Source organism: Mustela lutreola, chromosome 15 (assembly GCF_030435805.1).
Source record: "Mustela lutreola isolate mMusLut2 chromosome 15, mMusLut2.pri, whole genome shotgun sequence".
Classification (NCBI taxonomy): Eukaryota; Metazoa; Chordata; class Mammalia; order Carnivora; family Mustelidae; genus Mustela; species Mustela lutreola.
Genome location: NC_081304.1, coordinates 70074858 through 70097600, shown reverse-complemented (window position 1 = coordinate 70097600; position 22743 = coordinate 70074858). Strand labels below are relative to the sequence as shown.

Sequence of the window (22743 nt, the reverse complement as noted above, 5' to 3'; positions counted from 1 at the left end):
TAGGTAAGGACTTAACTATTGCCTTTCATTCTTTTTATATTTCATGATTTATTTAAATTTTAGTTAGTATATAGTGTAATATTAGTTTCAGGAGTAGAATTTAGTAATTCACCATTTACATATGCTCATCAATGCTCATCACAAATGACCTCCTAATAATTATTACTGGCTTATCCCATACCCCTGCCCATCTCCCCTCCAGAAACAGTTTGTTACTTATAGTTAAGTGTACTATGGTTTGCCTTCCCCTCCCTTTTAAAATTTTTTTTTCTTTCCCCAGTGTTTATCTGTTTTGTTTCTCTTTTGTAGATGCTCTGCTCTTTATTTCCTGTCTTGTTGTCTTTGTTTGTAATCTGATGACTTTTTGTGGCAGTATGTTTTAACTTCTTTATCAAAATCTTTTGTGAATCTACTAATTTTTTATATTTACCATTAAGCTTATATAAAATACGTTAGTTATAACATTCCATTTTATTTTGAAAACAACTGAACTTCAATAGTTTACAGAAAATTTATACTTCTCCTATAACAACAGGTTATTGATGTTTTTACATTTTAGATCATTTTTATATTGTATTTTCAATAACAAATGATTGCAGTTATAGTTATTTTTAATAGGCTTGTTTTTTTAACTTTTAATCTAGACTACTAAATGATTTATATATCACCATTACAATATTAGAGAATCTGGTTTTGACTATACATTTACCTTTCGCAATAAATAAGGAGCCATCCATGCATCCATGTTGCCATCTTGATGACATCACCATCCCCAAAGCTTCAGTAAGTGTTACTTTATCTTTTTTTTTTTTAAGATTCTGTTTATTTGACAGAGAGAGAGATAGAGAGAGCTCAAGTTCGCAGAGTGGCAGGCAGAGGAAGATCGAGAGGCAGGCTTATTACCCAGCAGTGAGCCTGATGCAGGTCTTAATCCCAGGACCCTGGGATCATGACCTGAGCCAAATGCAGCTGCTTAACTGATTGAGTCACCCAGGGAGCCCTAAATTTTACTTTAGTTAATATATGACTATTTTTTATTTCTACTAATAGACATATCAATTTTATTGCTTTTAATATTAAGGTCTTCTCCTTCGCATTATCAATTTTATAAGTGTTGTTTACATTTGTGGTGGTAAGTATGTAATTCATGTATGTGGTGGTATGTACGTAATTCAAATATGAATTTTAAACTCTAGATCATATGCTCCATTGTGGCAGATATTTGTCTTATTCATCCCACCCACAAAAAATTAGTACTAAATAGGTCTTTGTTGATTGGCTGAATGAATTAAGTGTTCTGACACTAGCATAGCTGACCAAACCAGAGATAAAGGAGAAAATATAATGATTGTCAAATGGGTGAACCTGAGATAAAAAGACACTTTTAGCTTCGTCAGTTTGATATACACTCCGGATAACATTCCAACTTTGCATGGATTTTTGGAAAGCAAACAACTCCTCTCCTAAATAATAAATTTATTAATTGCCTTCCTTATGAGTCCTGACAGCAGTCAGCTTTGTGGGTTTCGGATTCCATTCCAAGAGGTTGAATGTCTGTTTGATTTATGTAATAGGCAACAGTGTCATGAGGAAAGACTTGTAGGATAAAATTTCTTAAAGATGGGAACACAGATAGCTGCCTATGGACTGTGAGGTGGGTGTTAATGAAAATGCATTGAGCAGTAAGGGAAGGGCAGCTCACAACCATAGGAAAGGTGCCCTGTGTTTTTGTTTTGTTTTGTTTTGTTTTACAAACAGATACCATTTCCCCTCCCCATGGAAATTTTCAAATTTACTTTGCTCTAACAACCACAAATACTTAGGACATTAGGAACACAAGATGGGCATTAAAGGATAAAAATAAACAAAAATTTAAGTAAATGTTAAGTGTTTATCATTATTTCAGCCATGTTTTTCTATGCTTAACTGCTCAAAGAAATTACACATGTTTCTAAATATTATACCGGGCTGTTAAACTAATGCAAAGGGTTTTATGGAATTTTCTATAACACCATCTCGATTTTCTACATTGGCTGTCGCTCCTGAAAATTCTCAGTTTATAAATGTGCATATATTTACTATAATAATATTCACTGGTTATTCATCTGGTTATTTACGCTGCCACATCTTGGAGGAAGAAGGCCTCTGACTGCCTGTTTCTCCAGGGAGCTCTTTCTGTGAGTTCCGGGTATTGCGCCTGGTGGCAAACCCAAGTCTGCCCTAGGGACAGGTGTCCAAGGAGATGCTGGCCCCTTGGGACCAGAGGCACAGGACAGGCCTGCCTTCTGCCCAGACTCCTTCCTCAGAGAGGATCACGAGCGCCCTCATGGCTCCTTAGCCGCTCGTGTCTCCTCAGCCGCCAGGCTTCATTTTATCCCCACAGGGAGCGGGTGACACTTGTCTTGCCACCTGCCTGCTGTTCCTGCCATGGCAGGCTCTCCTGCTTCACCACCGTTTCCCGACAGCAACGCCAACAGCTCCTTCACTTCTCCCAGGGCGGCGTGCGGCGTCTTATGCAGACATGCTCCTGAGGAGCGCGGTAACAGACGTGTCCCTTTCATTAAGGCTGTTTCGACAGGTGCTCTCTCAGGCAGAGGGGGATGCACGGGCAAAGAGGATTTTGCTCAATGCGGGTTTATTACACCGTGCTGTGGAGACTAGCTAAGGCAAGCAGCAGCAGCATCCCACAGACCCGACTCTGATTTCCCAAAGAATGCTGTGCTTTCCCAGAGGGGATGCTCGGGCAAAGAGGCTTTCGCTCTATGCAGGTTTCTCCCACTCTGCTGCGAATACTAGGCTAAGGCAAGGAGCAAGAGCAGCCCACAGAACCGACTCTGATTTCCCAGCGACTGATATGCTTTTGTAGTGGTTTTCAGCTTGGCGTGAAACGCACTTCGCTGCCGCTTCCTCAACAAGGCTTTGGGCGTTCGCTCGGTCCCGTCAGGGAAGAAGAGCTGTGGGAGAGCTGGTGCCTCTTGGGCTTTGTTTTCCCGGGCTCCATGTTAGCACTTCGGTTCACACTGCCTAGCTGAACTAAGACAGAGTCACAACCCTGCAGAATCGTGCGCGCCCTAGGATGGCACTCTAAGCCCACTACCATCTCCTGGCATAGGCAAAGCTTGGCTTTTTGCTCTGGCGTGCACGCAGACTCGGGGACCAAGCCAGTGCCTTCCCCACAGGAGAGGAGAGGCGTCACGATCCCTGCCCACCGCCCGCGCACTGGGATGGGGAGCTGTGGGGGACGGTCCCCAATCCTTGCCTGGACACCCCGTGCCTTCGCGAACGCTTCCACATCCTGGAGGAAGACGGAATATGACTGCCAGTTCTTTCAGGGAGCTGTTTCTGCGAGTTCAGGGTAGGCGCCTGGTGGCAAGCCCATGTCTCCACCAGAGACAGGTGGCCAAAGCTGCTGTCTCCTTGGGCCCAGAGGCTCAGGACAGGCATGCTTTCTGCCCAGACTCCTTCCTCAGAGTGGAGCCCTTTCCCCTGCCCTAATCTTCCTCTCGTGTCTCCTTAGCAGCCAGGATTCCGTCGCTCTGCAGTGACAGACGTGTCCCTTTCCTTAAGGCTCTTTCCACAGGTGTAACCATGCTTCTCTCTCAGGCAGAGGGGATGCCCAAGCAAAGAGGATTTCGCTCCATGCGGGTTTATTACACTGTGCTGTGGAGACTAGCTCAGGCAAGCAGCAGAAGCATCCCACAGACCCGACTCTGTTTTCCCAAAGAATGATGTGCTTTCCCAGAGGGGATGCCCGGGCAAAGAAGCTTTCACTCTATGAGGGTTTCTCCCGCCATGCTGCGAATACTAGGATAAGGCAAGCAGCAACAGCAGCTCACATAACCAACTCTGCTTTCCCAGTGACTGCTAAGCTTTCGCAGAGATTTTCAGCTTGGTGCGAACCGCACTTCGCTGCTGCTTCCTCAGCAAGGCTTTGGGCGTCCGCTCTGTCGCCTCAGGGAAGAGAAGCCGTGGGAGAGCTGGTGCCTCTTGGGCCTTGCTTTCCCGGGTTCCATGTTCACGCCCTGGATTAACCCAACCAGGCCGAAGTAAGCAGACACAGCCACAAACCTGCAGCCGCGTGCGTGGCCTAGGATGGCAATCTATGCACACTACCATCTCCCAGTGTAGGCAACGCTTGGCCTTTTGCACTGGCCCTCAGGCGGACTCGTGGACAAGGCCAGTGCCTTCCACACAGGAGAGGAGAGGCGACAGGATCCCTGAACACCGCCCGTGCACTAGATTGGGGAGCTTTGGGGGATTGTCGCCACTCCTTCCCCGGCACACACCCTGCCACCGACAACGATGTCACATCTTGGAGGACGATGGCATCTGACTGCCCTTTTCTCCAAGGAGCTGTTTCTGCGAATTCAGGGTATGATGCCTGGTAGCAAGCCCAAGTCTGCCCTACGGACTGTTGTCCAAGGAGATGCTGTGCCCTTGGGACCAGAGGCACAGGACAGGCCTGCCTTCTGTCCAGACTCCTTCCTCAGAGGGGAGCACGCGCCCCAACCCTAGTCGTCCCCTCATATCTCCTTAGCAGCCAGGCTTCCATCTCTCCACACAGGGAGCGGGTGACACTTGTCTTGCCACCAGCCTGCTGTACTTGCCACGGCAGGCTATCCTGCTTCTCGAGCGTTTTCCGACCCCAAGGCCAACGGCTCCTCTTCTCCGGGGGCAGCGTGCTGCGCCTACCCCAGACGTGCTCCATGGTAGGGCGGGGAAAGACATGTCCCTTTCCTTAAGGCCCTTTCAGATGTGCAAACACGTTTCTCTCTCAGGCAGAGGGGATGCTAGGGCAAAGAGAATTTCTCTCCATGCGGGTATCTTCCACCGTGCTGCAGGGACTAGCTCAGGCAAGCAGCAGCAGCATCCCCAAACCCAACTCTGATTTCCCAACGAATGCTGTGCTTTCCCAGAGGAGATGACCGGGCAAAGAGCCTTAAGACTGGGTTCAGGCAACCAGCAGCAGCAGCCCACAGTACCGACTCTGATTTCTCAGCGAATGTTGTGCTTTCAGAGAGGCTTTGGCCTTGGAGCGAACTGCACTTCACCACTGCTTCCTCAGCAAGGCTTCGTTCGCGTCAGGGAAGAAGAGATGCCTGAGAGCTGGTGCCTCTTGGGCCTTGCTTTCCCGGGCTCCAAGTTCGCGCCAGGGGTTCACCTTGCTAGGCCGAACTAAGCAGACAGTCACAACCCTGCAGCAGCATGCGTGGCCTAGCATGGCACTCTATGCCTATTACCATCTCCTGGGGTAGGTAAGGCTTTGTCTATTGTTCCGGCGCTCAAGCAGACATGGGGTCTAGGCCAGTGCCTTCACCACAGGAGAGAGGAGGCGACAGGATCCTTGCACACGGCTCGTAAACTTGGATGGGGAACTGTGGGGGACAGTCTCCACTCCTTCCCCGGCACACACCCTGCCACCCACATCGCTGCCACATCTAGGTGGAAGATGGCATCTGACTGCTCGTTTCTCCATGGGGTTGTTTCTGCGAGTTGCGGGTATGGCACCTGGGGGCAAGCCCAAGTCTGCCCTTGGGACAGGTGGCCAAGGAGATGCTCTCCCCTTGGAAACAGAGGCATAGGACAGGCCTGCGTTCTGCCCAGAATCCTTCCTCAGAGGGGAGCACGCGCCCCTGCCCTAGTCATCCCCTCATGTCTCCTTAGCAGCCAGGCTTCCATCTCTCCGCACAAGGAGCGGGGGACACTTGTCTTGCCACAGGCTTGCTGTTCGGGCCACGGCAGGCTATCTTGCTTCCCGAGCGTTTCCTGAACCCAAGGCTAACGGCTCCTTCTCTTCTCCAGGGGCGGCGTGCTGCGCCTTCCCAACACTTGCTCCTGGGGAGCGCGGTGACAGACGTGTGCAACCACGCCTCTCTCTCAGGCAGAAGGGATGCCAGGGCAAAGGGTATTTCGCTCCATGCGGGTATCATCCACCGTGCTGCGGAGACTAGCTCAGGCAAGCAGCAGCAGCATCTGCAAACCCAACTCAGATTTCCCAACGAATGCTGTGCTTTCCAAGGGCAGATGACAAGGCAAAGAGGCTTTCGCTGTATGCGGGTTTCTCCCACCGCGAGACAGGGCTCAGGCAAGCAGCAGCAGCCCGCAGAACATTTCTCAGCGAATTCTGTGCTTTCGCAGAGGTTTTGGCTTGGAGCGAACAGCACTTCGCTGCTGCTTCCTCAGCAAGGCTTCAGTCGCGTCAGGGAAGAAGAGCTGCGGGAGAGCTGCTGCCTCTTGGGCCTTTTTTCCTGGGCTCCATGTTCGCGTCCTGGGTTCACCCTGCCAGGCCGAACTAAGCAGACACAGCCACAACCCTGCAGTAGCATGAGGAGCCTAGGATGGCACCCTATACACACTACCATCTCCCGGTGTAGGCATCGCTTGGCCTTTTACTCAGGCGCTCAGGCGGACTCGTGGACTAGCCCAGTGCTTTCCCCACAGGAAAGGAGAGGAGACAAGATCCCTGCACACCGCCCGTGCACTGAATAGGGAGCTTTGGGGGACTGTCCCCACCCCTTCCCCTTAAACCCCGTGCCTCCTCCAAGCTTCCACATCCTGGAGGAAGATGGCGTCTGACTCCCCGTTATTTCAGGGAGCTATTTCTGCGAGTTCAGCGTAGGCGCCTTGTGGCTAGCGCATGTCTGCCCCAGGGACAGGTGGCCAAAGAGCTGCTGTCTCCTTGTGCCCAGAGGCTCAGGACAGGCATGCTTTCTGCCCAAACTCCTTCCTAAGAGTGGAGCACGTGCCCTGCCCTACTCATCCCCTCCTCTCTCCGTAGCAGCCAGGCTTCCGTCTCTCTGCACAGGGATCGTGTGACACTTGTATTGCCACCGGCCGCTGTGCCTTCCAGGGCCGGCTCTCCTGCTTCGCAACCGTTTCCAGACCAGAAGGCCAACGGCTCCTGCTCTTCTCCCTGGGCAGCGTGCTGCACCTTCCACAGACATGCTCCTGGGGAGCGCAGTGAAAGACGTGTCCCTTTCCTTAAGGCTCTTTCCACAGGCGCAACCGCGCTTCTCTCTCAGGCAGAGGGGTGCTAGGGCAAAGAGGATTTCGCTCCATGCGAGTATCTTCAACCATTCTGCGGAGACTAGCTCAGGCATTCAGCTGCAGCATCCCACACATCCGATTCTGATTTCCCAACGAATGCGGTGCTTTAGCAGAGGAGATGCCCGGGCAAAGAGGCTTTCGCTGTATGCGGGTTTCATCCACTGCGAGACTGGGCACAGGCAGGCAGCAGAAGAGCCCGCAGAACCGACTCTGATTTCTCAGCAAATGCTGTGCTTTCGCAGACGCTTTGGCTTGAAGCGAACAGCACTTCGCCGCTGCTTCTTCAGCAAGGCTTCAGTCGCGTCAGGGAAGAAGTTCTGCGGGAGAGCTGTTACCTCTTGGGGCCTTGCTATCCCGGGCTCCAAGTTCATATCCTGGGTTCATCCTGCCAAGCTGAAATAAGCAGACACAGTCTCGACCCTGCAGCAGCGTGCGTGGTCTAGGATGGCACTCTGCTCACAATGCCATCTCTCAGCGTAGGCACGGCCGGCCCTTTTGCTCTGGCATTCAGGTGGACAGGGGACTAGGCCAGTGCCTTCCCTGTCCTTGAGGAGACGCGAGAGGATCACTGCACACCGCCCGTGCCCTGGGATGGGTAGTAATGGGTAAGTGTCCCTGTTTCCCCGGGACACCGCCTGCCTCCGCCAATGCTGCCACATCCTGGAGGAAGACGGCATCTGATTGCCCGTTCCTCCAGGAGGTGTTTCTGTGAGTTCAGGCCCGGGAGCTTGGTGGCAAGCCCACGTCTGCCCTCTGGACAGGTGGCCAAGGAGATGCTTTCCACTTGGGACCAGAGGCACAGGAAAGACCTTCTTTCTGCCCAGACTCCTTCCTCAGATTGGAGCATGTTCCCCGGCCCAATCATCCCCTCATGTCTCCTTAGCAGCCAGGCTTCGTCTCTCTGCACAGGGAGTGGGTGACACTTGTCTTGCCACCGGCCCGCTGTTCCTGCCAGGGTCGGCTGTCCAGCTTCGCGACCATTTCCCGACCACAAGGCCAATGGCTCCTTCTCTTCTCCTGGGGCAGCTTGCTGCACTTTCCCCAGAGAGGCTCCTGAGGAGTCCAGTGACAGACATGTCCCTTTCCTTAAGGCTCTTTCCACAGGCGCAACCACGGTTCTCTCTCAGGCAGTGGGGATGCCCAGGCAAAGAGGATTTCGCTCCATGCAGGTTTATTACACCGTGCTGTGGAGTCTTGCTCAGGCAAGCAGCAGCATCATCCCACAGACCCGACTCTGATTTCCCAAAGAATGCTGTGCTTTCCCAGAGGAGATGCCCAGGCAAAGAGCCGTTCGCTGTATGAGGGTTTCTCCCGCCGTGCTGCAAATACTAGGCTAAGGCAAGCAGCAACAGCAGCCCACAGAACCGACTCTGATTTCCCAGCGACTGCTATGCTTCCGCAGAGGTTTTCAGCTTGGCACGAACGGCACTTCGCTGCTGCTTCCTCAGCAAGGATTTGGGTGTTCGCTCTGTCGCATCAGGGAAGAAGAGCTGCAGGAGAGCTGGTCCCTCTTGGGCCTTGCTTTCCCAGGCTCCATGTTGGCGCTCTGGGTTCACCCTGCCAGGCCGAACTAAGCAGACACAGTCACAACCCTGCAGCAACGTGCATGGCGTAGGATGGCACTCAATGCACACTACATTCTCCCGGTGTAGGCAACGCTTGGCCTTTTGCACTGGCCCTCAGGCGGACTCGCTGACAAGGCCAGTGCCTTCCCCACAGGAGAGGAGAGGCGACAGTATCCCTGAACACCGCCCGTTCACTGGAATGGGGAGCTTTGGGGGATTGTCCCCACTCCTTCCCTGCCACCGAAAACGCTGTCACATCTTGGAGAAAGATGGCATCTGACTGCCCGTTTCTCGAGGGAGCTATTTCTGCAAGTTCCGGATATGGCGCCTGGTATCTAGCCCAAGTCGGCCCTACGGACAGGTGGTCAAGGAGATGCTGTCCCCTTGGGACCAGAGGCACAGGAAAGGCCTGTCTTCTGCCCAGACTCCTTCCTCAGAGTGGAGCATGCATCCCTGCCCTAGTCATCCCCTCATGTCTCCTTAGGAACCAGGCTTTGTCTCTCTGCACAGGGAGCAGGTGACACTTGTCTTGCCAATGGCCTGCTGTTCCTGCCACGGCAGGCTATTCTGCTTCCCGACCTTTCCCGACCACAAGGCCAATGGCTCCTTCTCTTCTCCTGGGGTGGCGTGCTGCGCCTTCCCCAGACATGCTCCTGGGGAGCGCAGTGACAGACGTGTGCACCTATGCTTCTCTCTCAGATATCAAATACACAACATAACCCTACACCTAAAGGGGTCAGAGAAAGAACAACAAAGAAAGCCTAAACCCAGCAGGAGAAGAGGAATAATAAAGATCAGAGCATAAATCAATGAAATAGAAACAAATAAACAAACAAAAACCCAACAGCAACAACAAAAAACAATAGAACAAATCAACGAAACTAGGAGCTGGTTCTTTGAAAGAATTAATAAGATTGATAAACCCCTTTCCAGACTTATCAAAAAGAAAAGAGAAAGACCCAAATAAATAAATTCATGAATGAAAGAGGAGAGATCACAACCAACAAACACCAAAGAAATACAAACAATTATAGGAACATACTATGAGCAACTCTACGCCAACAAATTCAACAATCTGGAAGAAATGGATACATTCCTAGAGACAGATAAACTACCACAACTGAACCAGGAAGAAATAGGAAACCTGAACAGACCCATAACCAGTACAGAGATTGAAACAGTCATCAAAAATCTCCAAACAAACAAAAGCCCCGGGCCAGATGCTTCCCAGGGGAATTCTACCAAACATTTACAGAAGAATTAATTCCTATTCTCACGATACTGTTCCAAAAAAATAGAAATGGAAGGAAAACTTCCAAACTCTTTTTTTCTGAGGCCAGCATCATCTTGATCCCAAAACCAGACAAGGATCCCATCAAAAAAGAGAACTACAAACCAATGTCCTTGATGAACACAGATGCGAAAATTCTCACCAAAATACTAGCCAATAGGATTCAACAGTACATTAAAAGGATTATTCACCACGACCAAGTGGGATTTATTCCAGGGCTACAAGGTTGGTTCAACATCTGCAAATCAATCAATGTGATACAACACATTAATAAAAGAAAGAACAGGAACCATATGATACTCTCCATAGATGCTGAAAAAGCATTTGGCAAAGTGCAGTGTCCCTTCCTGAATAAAACTCTTCAAAGTGTAGGCATAGAGGGCACATATTATCAATATTATCAAAGCCATCTATGAAAAACCCATTGCAAATATCATTCTCAATGGAGAAAAACTGAATACCGCTGAGGTCAGGAACACTGCAGGGATGTCCGTTATCACCACTGCTATTCAACATCGTACAAGAAGTCCTAGCCTCAGCAATCAGACAACCAAAAGAAATTAAGGGCATCCAAACTTTTCCAAGTTGGCAAAAGAGAAGTCAAACTATCCCTGTTTGCAGACGATATGACACTGTATGTGGAAAGCTTAAAGGACTCCACTCCAAATCTGCTATAACTTGTATAGGAATTCTGTAAAGTGTCAGGATATAAATCAATGAACAGAAATTGGTTGCATTTTTTTTATACCAACAAGACTGAAGAAATAGAAATTAAGGAGTGAATCCCATTTACAATTGCACCCAAAACCCTAAGATACCTAGGAATAAACCTAACCAAAGAGACAAAGAATCTATACTCAGAAAACTCTAAAGTACTCATGAAAGAAATTGAAGAAGACACAAAGAAATGGAAAAATGTTCCATGCTCCTGTATTGGAAGAACAAATATTGTGAAAATGTCTATGCTACCTAAAGCAATCTACACATTTAATGCAATCCCTATCAAAAATCCCATCCGTTTTTTTCAAAGAAATGGGAAAAATCATCCTAAAATATATATGGAACCAGAAAATATCTCGAATAGCCCGAGGAATATTGAAAAAGAAAGCCAAAGTTGTTGGCATCACAATTCCAGACTTCAAGCTCTATTACAAAGTTGTCATCATCAAGATAGTAGGGAACTGTCCCCAAAACAGACATAGATCAATGGAACAGAATAGAGAGCCCAGAAATACACCCTCAACTCTATGGTCAACTAGTCTTCAACAAAGCAGGAAGGAATGTCCTATGGAAAAGAGACAGCCTCTTCAACAAATGGTGTTGGGAAAATTGAACAGCCACATGCATAAACATGAAGTTGGACCTTTTCCTTACACCATACATGAAAATAGACTGGAAATGGATGAAGAAGCATAATGTGAGAAAGGAATCCATCAAAATCCTTGAGGAGAGAACAGGTAGCAACCTCTTTGACCTCAGCAGCAGCAACTTCTGCCTAGGAACATCACCAAAGGCAAGGGAAGCAAGGGCAAGACTGAACTATTGGGATTTCATCAGATCAAAAAGCTTTTGCACAGCAAAGGAAACAGTTAACAAAGCCAAAAGATGACTGTCAGAAGTTATCTGGGAGAAGATATTTGCAAATGACATACCAGATAAAGGGCCAGTATCTATCCAAAATCTATAAAGAGCTTATCAAACTCAACACCCTAAGAACAAATAATCCAATGAAGAAATGGGCAGAGGACATGAACAGACATTTCTGCAAAGAATTCATCCAAATGGCCAACAGACACATGAAAAAATGCTCCACATCACTCGGCATCAGGGAAATACAAATCAAAACCAGAATGAGATACCACCTCACACCTTTCAGAATGGCTAAAATGAACAAGTCAGTCAATGACAGATGCTGGCGAGGATGTGGAGAAAGGGCAACCCTCCTACACTGTACGTGGGAATGCAAGCTGGTGAAACCACTCTGGAAAACAGCGTGGAGGTGCCTCAAAAAGCTGAAAATAGAACTAGCCTATGACCCAGTGATTGTAGTACTGGGTATATACCCTAAAGATACAAACGTGGCATTCTGAAGGGGCACATGCACCCAAATGTTTATAGCAGCAATGTCCACAATAGTTAAACTATGGAAAGAACCTAAATGTCCTTCAACAGATGAATCAATAAATAAGATGTGGTATATATGTTCAATGGGATACTATGCAGCCATCAAAAGAAATGAAATCCTGCTATTTGTGATGACGTGGATGGAACTAGAGGGTATTATGCTTGGCGAAATAAATCAATCTCAGAAAGACAACTATCATATGATCTCCCTGATATGATGAAGTGGAGATGCAACATAGGCGGTTTCGGGCGTACGAAAAGAAAAATAAAAGAAGATGGGATTGGGAGGGAGACAAAGCATAAAAGACTGAATCTCACAAAACAGACTGAGGGTTGCTGGGGGGAAGTGTGTTGGGAGAGGATGGTGGGGGTATGGACATTGGGGAGGGCAGGTGCTATGGTGAGTGCTGTGAAATGTGTAAACCTGGTGATTCACAGACCTGTACCCCTAGGGATAAAAACATTATATATTTATAAAAAATTTTTAAAAATAATTTAAAAAATCCATTAAAGAAAAAACACATATTGCAAGCCCAGAGGTAATCTCATATTCAATCAAAAAAGTTTGAAAGTTTTCCCCTTAAAGATCAGAAAAAAGACAAATGTGTCCACTTTCACTACTCTCATTTGACATAGTACTGGATGTCCTAGCCAGAGAAACAAGGAACACAAAGAAATAAAAGACTTAAAAAAAAGAAAAGGAAGAAGTAAAATTTTCTTTTTTTTGGATAACATGAACTTACATGTAAAAGAATCCTAAAAAATTCACAAAAAATTTTGAAAAAACAAATTTAGTAAAGCTGCCAAATACAAGATCAATATATAAAAGAGAAGAATTTTGTTTTGTTTCATTTTTTTAATAGTTTTTCATGTCATCCTTGCTCAGTGATCACGCTAATCTTCTCTGCATCATTCCAATTTGAGTATATGTGCTGCCATAAAGTAAGCACAAGACAGGAGCATTTTAACACTCTAATGATGAACTATCTGAAAAAATAAAGAAAACAATCTAATTCACACTAGCATCAAAACTAATAAAATACTTATGATAAGATTTAACTAAGACGATGAAAGATCTGTACCCCATAATCTATGACATTGATATGAAATTCAAGGAGACACAAATGGAAAGATAGCTCATATTTATGAATGGTAAGAATTAACATTGTTAAAATGTCCATACTACCGAAAACCATCTGTAAATTCAATTCCAATCAAAAATCCAATGTTAGGGGCACCTGGGTGGCTCAGTGGGTTAAGCTGCTGCCTTCAGCTCAGGACATGACCCCAGGGTCCTGGGATCGAGCCCCGCATCAGCCTCTCTGCTCAGCAGGAAGCTGCTACCTCTTATCTCTCTGCCTGCCTCTCTGCCTGCTTGCCATCTCTCTCTCTCAAATAAATAAATAAATAATCTTTTTAAAAATCCAATATTGTGTTTTTACATAAATAAGTAAAAAATCCTAAAATTTATATGAGACAAACAAATAATCAAAGCAGTTCTGAGAAAGAATGAAGAAGAGAAATTACACTTCTTGATTTGAAACTATACTACAAAGCCCCCGTGCTCAAAACAATAAAGTATACTGGCATAAAAACAGACCAATAAACAAGTAGAACAGAATTGAGAGTACAGAAATAAATCTTTTCATACAGTCACCTAATATTTGACAGGGGCCAACATATGTAATGGGTAAAGATAGTCTGTTTCAGTAAATGATATTTAAAACTGAATAGTCACATAAATCAGCATGAAACTGGAACCTTATATCACTCATAAATCTTAACTTGAAATAGATTAAAGACTTAAATGTGATGCATGAAACTAAATTTCCTAAAGGAAAACATAGGAAAAATTTTCCTTGACATTGGTCTTGCCAATAGTTTTTTGGATACCAGACCAAAAACACAAGCAAAAAAAGCAAAAATAAATAAATGTTATTACATCAAACTAAAGTTTCTGCATTGCCAAAAAAAAGGGAATGAAAACACAATCCACAGAATGGAAGAAAATTCTTAAAAATCTTATATCTGAAAAGAGGTTAATAACCAACAGATACAAAAAGAAAAAAATATATAATTAAAAAAATAGCAAAAGGATCTCAATAGACTTTTTATTCAAAAAAGTTATATAAATGACCAACAGGAGCATTAAAAAGTGCTCAACATAAAAAACTCAGGGCAAAGTCATTATGTTGTTGTTTTTGTTTACCTCTGAAAAACACAGCAAGATATTACTACCTATTAGAATATATACTACCAAAAAATTAAAACTAACAAATTTTGGTAAATATTGGGGAAAATGGGTACCTTATGCACTGTGATAGGGATATAAATTTGTATGGAAAACAGTATGGAGACTATTCATATTATTAAAAGTAAAATTACCATATGATTCAGTAATCCCACTTCTAGGTATATATCTAAAGGAAACGAAGTCACTATTCGAAGACATATCTGCACTCTTATGTTCATTATAAAATTATTAACTCTAAGCAAGAGATGGAAATAACTTCACTATCCATTAATGGATGAATGAATAAAATAAGTATGGTAAATATATACTATGGAATACTACATAACCATGAAAAATTAAGAAATACTGCCATTTACAATACCATGGATGGATCGTGAAGGTATTATACTAAGTGAAATATTTCAAAGATTTTATATATTTTTTAATTTATGTATTACGATAACCCTTACATACAGAATCTGAAGAAAAAGCAAACTAATGGAAACATAGAGTTGAGTTGACAAGGGGTGAACCTGGGGTGGAATAAGGTGTTCAAAGTGTACAAACTTGCAACTATAATAGGAAAAAGTTCTGGGGATCTAATGTACAGCATGATGATCATAGTTAATAATATATACATACTTTTTTTATTGTGCTTCCCTTTATTAAATTTTGCATATATCACATTCTTACAAGTTGAAAGTTTATAGCAATCTTGTATAAAATAGGTGTGCTGCCACCATTTTTCTAACAACATTTGTTCATTTTGTGTCTCTCTGTCACATGTTGGTAATTCTTGCAATATTTCAAGTTTTTTCATTATTATTGTATTTGTTATGGTGATCTGTGATCAGTAATTATGACCCACTGAAAACTCAGAACTAGTTTACTTAAAGTATATGAATTGTTTTTCTTTAAAGACATAATGATTTGAACAGTACAGTATAGCGTTTATTTTTTATATGCACTGGGAAACATGATTTTTTATTTGCACTGGGAAACCAAAAAAAAAAAATGATTTGACTTAGTTTATTGATATAATCACTTTATTGAGGCAGTCTGGAACAAAACCCACAAGACCTCTGAAGTTTATCTCTACTGTACTATATACATTAAAGTTGCTAAGAGAGTAGATCTTAAAATTCCTTACAATACATGCATAAAAAACAGAGGCAACTATATGAGATAGTAGATGTATTAACATTTTTATGTAGAATATATTGCAATATAGATGTATACCAATTTATCAAATGGTACAAAATTTACACAATGTTAAAAGTTTGCAGTGTTATAAGAAATCATTTCTTAAATTTACAAATTATAATATGTCAATTATTTTTCAATAAAGCTGGAAATAACTTTTTGTAGAATTAATCTATTTTTCAAAAAAGGAAGTAAGGAAATAGAAACTGCAACTAACTCTGAAATAATAGAATACAAAATCCATTTTAGTTATATACAATGTGACAAACACTATTAGTTAGTTTACAATGAAGGAATACTTATGAAGCATGAAGGATGGTCTATAAATAAGGCTGAAAGAGCTCAGTTTTAAGGTTTAAATTTAAAATCTTCTTTTGAAATACTAAACTGACCACCCAGTTTTCCAAACATTAATGTCTTAACTGATTGAATTTATTTCATACAACTCTATAATCTAGTTTCATAAGAAAGCAGCATGCAAATTTTGAATAAGACAGACTTGCTTAAGTTTCTTTATGTTCAACAGTAAAGGATACTTCCCTAAAAATAAATAGAAGAAGGGGGAAGAGTCAAGATGGCAGAGAAGTAGCAGGCTGAGACTCATTCAGCTAGCCGGAGATCAGCTAGATAGCTTATCTAAAGATTGCAAACACCTGAAAATCCATCGGCAGATCGAAGAGAAGAAGAACAGCAATTCTGGAAACAGAAAAACAACCACTTTCTGAAAGGTAGGACTGGCGGAGAAGTGAATCCAAAGCGACGGGAAGATAGACCCCGGGGGGAGGGGCCGGCTCCCGGCAAGCGGCGGAGCAACTGCTGAGGGACATCACTCCCGAGGCTACCCGGGGCAAAGCCCACGCGGGGTCAGCGTGGCCTCAGGTCCCGCAGGGTCACAGAAGGATCGGGGTTTGTCTGAGTGTTGCAGAGCTTGTGGGTATTGGAACGGGAAAGCCGGCTACAGAGACAGAGCCGACAGTAAGCTCGCAGCTCGGGGTGACCTTGAACCGGTCGCAGGCTCAGTGAGCTCGGAGCGCGGCCGGAGGTCAGGCAGACGGGAGTAACTGGCGCTGTTCTCTGAGCTCGCACTGAGGAGTGTGGCCCTGGGCTCTTGGCTCCTCTGGGCCAGAGACCAGGAGGCTGCCATTTGTATTCTCGTCCTCCGGAACTCTACGGAAAGCGCTCAGGGAACAAAAGCTCCTGAAAGCAAACCCCAGCGGATTACTCACCCCGGCCCCGGGTAAGGGCGGTGCAATTCCTCCTGGGGCAAAGACACTTGAGAATCACTACAACAGGCCCCTCCCCCAGAAGATCAACAAGAAATCCAGCCGAGACCAAGTTCACCTACCAACGAGTGCGGTTTCAATACCAAGGAGAGCAGCAGAATTCTAGAGGAGGAGAAAGCAAAGCACGGAACTCATGGCTTTTTCCCTGTGATTTTTTTTAGTTTTGCGGTTAATTTAATTTTTTTCTTTTTCATTTTTTGTTTTTTTTTCTCACCTTCGGATAAAATTTTTTTTTTAACTGTTACCTTTTTCTCTTTTAATGATTTTTTACTAGTTTATCTAATATATATATTTTTTCTTTTTTATATTTTTCTTAGGTGGTTTCTTTTTTTAAAAATTCTTTTCTTTTTTTTTCTTTTTTCTTTTTTTTTTTCTTTCTTTCTTTTTGAAACTCTTTTTATCCCCTTTCTCCCCCCTCACGATTTGGGATCTCTTCTAATTTGGTTAAAGCATATTTTCCTGGGGTTGTTGCCACCCTTTTAGTATTTTACTTGCCCCTTCATATACTCTTCTCTGGACAAAATGACAAGACGGAAAAATTCAACACAAAAAAAAGAACAAGAGGCAGTACCGAAGGCTAGGGACCTAACCAATACAGACATTGCTAATATGTCAGATCTAGAGTTCAGAATGACAATTCTCAAGGTTCTAGCTGGGCTCGAAAAAGGCATGGAAGATATTAGAGAAACCCTCTCGAGAGATACAAAAGCCCTTTCTGGAGAAATAAAAGAACTAAAATCTAACCAAGTTGAAATCAAAAAAGCTATTAATGAAGTGCAATCAAAAATGGAGGCTCTCACCGCTAGGATAAATGAGGCAGAAGAAAGAATTAGTGATATAGAAGACCAAATGACAGAGAATAAAGAAGCTGAGCAAAAGAGGGACAAACAGCTACTGCACCACGAGGGGAGAATTCGAGAGATAAGTGACACCATAAGACGAAACAACATTAGAATAATTGGGATTCCAGAAGAAGAAGAAAGAGAGAGGGGAGCAGAAGGTATACTGGAGAGAATTATTAGGGAGAATTTCCCCAATATGGCAAAGGGAACGAGCATCAAAATTCAGGAGGTTCAGAGAACGCCCCTCAAAATCAATAAGAATAGGCCCACACCCCCTCACCTAATAGTAAAATTTACAAGTCTCAGTGAAAAAGAGAAAATCCTGAAAGCAGCCCGGGAAAAGAAGTCTGTAATATACAATGGTAAAAATATTAGATTGGCAGCTGACTTATCCACAGAGACCTGGCAGGCCAGAAAGAGCTGGCATGACATTTTCAGAACACTAAATGAGAAAAACATGCAGCCAAGAATACTATATCCAGCTAGGCTATCATTGAAAATAGAAGGAGAGATTAAAAGCTTCCAGGACAAACAACAACTGAAAGAATTTGCAAACACCAAACCAGCTCTACAGGAAATATTGAAAGGGGTCCTCTAAGCAAAGAGCCTACAAGTGGTATATCAGAAAGGAACAGAGACCATATACAGTAACAGTCACCTTACAGGCAATACAATGGCACTAAATTCATATCTCTCAATAGTTACCCTGAATGTTAATGGGCTAAATGCCCCTGTCAAAAGACACAGGGTATCAGAATGTATAAAAAAACAAAACCCATCTATATGTTGCCTCCAAGAAACTCATTTTAAGCCCGAAGACACCTCCAGATTTAAAGTGAGGGGGTGGAAAAGAATTTACCATGCTAATGGACATCAGAAGAAAGCAGCAGTGGCAATCCTTATATCAGATCAATTAGATTTTAAGCCAAAAACTATAATAAGAGATGAGGAAGGACAATATATCATACTCAAAGGGTCTGTCCAACAAGAAGATTTAACAATTTTAAATATCTATGCCCCTAATGTGGGAGCAGCCAACAATATAAACCAATTAATAACAAAATCAAAGAAACACATCAACAATAATACAATAATAGTAGGGGACTTTAACACTCCCCTCACTGAAATGGACAGATCATCCAAGCAAAAGATCAGCAAGGAAATAAAGGCCTTAAACGACACACTGGACCAGATGGACATCACAGATATATTCAGAACATTTCATCCCAAAGCAACAGAATACACATTCTTCTCTAGTGCACATGGAACATTCTCCAGAATAGATCACATCCTCGGTCCTAAATCAGGACTCAACCGGTATCAAAGGATTGGGATCATTCCCTGCATATTTTCAGACCACAATGCTCTAAAGCTAGAACTCAACCACAAAAGGAAGTTTGAAAAGAACCCCAATACATGGAGACTAAAAGCATCCTTCTAAAGAATGAATGGGTCAACCGGGAAATTAAAGAAGAATTGAAATAAATCATGGAAACAAATGATAATGAAAATACAAAGGTTCAAAATCTGTGGGACACAACAAAGGCAGTCCTGAGAGGAAAATATATAGCGGACAAGCCTTTTTCAAGAAACAAGAAAGGTCTCAGGTACACACCTAACACTACACCTAAAGGATCTGGAGAAAGAAGAAGAAAGAAACCCTAAGCCAAGCAGGAGAAGAGAAATCATAAAGATCAGCGCAGAAATCAATGAAATAGAAACCAAAAAAACAATAGAACAAATCAACGAAAGTAGGAGCTGGTTCTTTGAAAGAATTAATAAAATTGATAAACCCCTGGCCCGATTTATCAAAAAGAAAAGAGAAAGGACCCAAATAAATAAAATCATGAATGAAAGAGGAGAGATCACAACTAACACCAAAGAAATACAAACTATTATAAGAACATACTATGAGCAACTCTATGCCAATAAATTTGACAATCTGGAAGAAATGGATGCATTCCTAGAAACATATAAACTACCACAACTGAACCAGGAAGAAATAGAAAGCCTGAACAGACCCATAACCAGTAAGGAGATTGAAACAGTCATTAAAAATCTCCAAACAAACAAAAGCCCAGGGACAGACGGCTTCCCGGGGGAATTCTACCAAACATTTAAAGAAGAACTAATTCCTATTCTCCTGAAACTGTTCCAAAAAATAGAAATGGAAGGAAAACTTCCAAACTCATTTTATGAAGCCAGCATCACCTTGATCCCAAAACCAGACAAGGATCCCACCAAAAAAGAGAGCTATAGACCAATATCCTTGATGAACACAGATGCGAAAATACTCAACAAAATACTAGCCAATAGGATTCAACAGTACATTAGAAAGATTATTCACCACGACCAAGTGGGATTTATTCCAGGGCTGCAAGGTTGGTTCAAAATCCGCAAATCAGTCAATGTAATACAACACATCAATAAAAGAAAGAACAAGAACCATATGATACTCTCAATAGATGCTTAAAAAGCATTTGACAAAGTACAGCATCCCTTCCTGATCAAAACTCTTCAAAGTGTAGGGATAGAGGGCACATACCTCAATATCATCAAAGCCATCTATGAAAAACCCACCGCAAATATCATTCTCAATGGAGAAAAACTGAAAGCTTTTCTGCTAATTTTAGGAACACGGCAGGGATGTCCATTATCACCACTGCTATTCAACATAGTACTAGAGGTCCTAGCCTCAGCAATCAGACAACAAAAGGAAATTAAAGGCATCCAAATCGGCAAAGAAGAAGTCAAATTATCACTCTTCGCAGATGATATGATACTATATGCGGAAAACCCAAAAGACTCCACTCCAAAACTGCTAGAACTTATACAGGAATTCAGTAAAGTGTCAGGATATAAAATCAATGCACAGAAATCAGTTGCATTTCTCTACACCAACAGCAAGACAGAAGAAAGTGAAATTAAGGAGTCAATCCCATTCACAATTGCACCGAAAACCATAAGATACCTAGGAATAAACCTAACCAAAGAGACACAGAATCTATACTCAAAAAATTATAAAGTGCTCATGAAAGAAATTGAGGAAGACACAAAGAAATGGAAAAATGTTCCATGCTCCTGGATTGGAAGAATAAATATTGTGAAAATGTCTATGCTACCTAAAGCAATCTACACATTTAATGCAATTCCTATCAAAGTACCATCCATCTTTTTCAAAGAAATGGAACAAATAATTCTAAAATGTATATGGAACCAGAAAAGACCTCGAATAGCTAAAGGGATATTGAAAAAGAAAGCCAATGTTGGTGGCATCACAATCCCGGACTTTAAGCTCTATTAAAAAGCTGTCATCATCAAGACAGCATGGTACTGGCACAAAAACAGACCCATAGATCAATGGAATAGAATAGAGAGCCCAGAAATAGACTCTCAACTCTATGGTCAACTAATCGTTGACAAAGCAGGAAAGAATGTCCAATGGAAAAAAGACAGCCTCTTCAATAAATGGTGCTGGGAAAATTGGACAGCCACATGCAGAAAAATGAAATTGGACCATTTCCTTACACCACACACGAAAATAGACTCAAAATGGATGAAGGACCTCAATGTACGAAAGGAATCCATCAAAATCCTTGAGGAGAACACAGGCAGCAACCTCTTCGACCTCAGCCGCAGCAACATCTTCCTAGGAACAACGCCAAAGGCAAGGGAAGCAAGGGCAAAAATGAACTATTGGGATTTAATCAAGATCAAAAGCTTTTGCACAGCAAAGGAAACAGTTAACAAAATCAAAAGACAACTGACAGAATGGAGGAAGATATTTGCAAATGACATATCAGATAAAGGACTAGTGTCCAGAATCTATAAAGAACTTAGCAAACTCAACACCCAAAGAACAAATAATCCAATCAAGAAATGGGCAGAGGACATGAACAGATATTTCTGCAAAGAAGACATCCAGATGGCCAACAGACACATGAAAAAGTGCTCCATATCACTCGGCATCAGGGAAATACAAATCAAAACCACAATGAGATATCACCTCACACCAGTCAGAATGGCTAAAATCAACAAGTCAGGAAATGACAGATGCTGGCGAGGATGCGGAGAAAGGGGAACCCTCCTACACTGTTGGTGGGAATGCAAGCTGGTGCAACGTCTCTGGAAAACAGCATGGAGGTTCCTCAAAATGTTGAAAATAGAACTGCCCTATGACCCAGCAATTGCACTATTGGGTATTTACCCTAAAGATACAAACGTAGTGATCCAAAGGGGCACATGTACTCGAATGTTTATAGCAGCAATGTCCACAATAGCCAAACTATGGAAAGAACCTAGATGTTCATCAACAGATGAATGGATCAAGAAGATGTGGTATATATACACAATGGGATACTATGCAGCCATCAAAAGAAATGAAATCTTGCCATTTGCGACAACATGGATGGAACTAGAGCGTATCATGCTTAGCGTAATAAGAAAAGCGGAGAAAGAGAACTATCATATGATCTCCCTGATATGAGGAAGTGGTGTTGCAACATGGGGTCTTAAATGGGTACGAGAAGAATAAATGAAAGAAGATGGGATTGGGAGGGAGACCAACCATAAGTGACTCTTAATCTCACAAAACAAACTGAGGGTTGCTGGGGGGAGGGTGTTTGGGAGAAGGGGGTGGTATTATGGACATTGGGGAGGGTATGTGATTTGGTGAGTGCTGTGAAGTGTGTAAACCTGGTGATTCACAGACCTGTACCCCTGGGGATAAAAATATATGTTTATAAAAAATAAAAAAATTATAAAAAAAAAAAAGAAAAAAAAAGAAAAAGAAGGGAAAAGAATCTTAAGCAGGCTCCAGGCTCAGCACAGAGCCCAACTCTGGGCTCTATTTCACAACCCTGACATCATGACCTGAGCCAAAATGAAAGAAATAAAATAAAATTAAGGTGTTAAAAAAAAGGAAAACGAATTGGAGGTTTAATTAAGTGAGCCACCCAGGTACCCCTGTGGTATCTTAAATTGGCTGTCATATCTTTAAAGTTCTAGAGTATCCATTTGGTTCATTTATAAAATCTTTCTCAATATCATTTTTTAGTTTCAGTTTTTTGTTCAATTTGCTTCCCTTCTCATTTCTTTGAGCAGAGTAATCAAGCCATTTTATAATATTTATTGATCATTTTAATATCATACTTAA

General features: G+C 43.2%; 1 pseudogene; it reads right to left on the bottom strand.

Moving 5' to 3' along the window:
• Positions 1-12858: 12858 nt before the first annotated feature.
• Positions 12859-12977, bottom strand: LOC131817187 (U6 spliceosomal RNA; annotated as a pseudogene).
• Positions 12978-22743: the final 9766 nt, after the last annotated feature.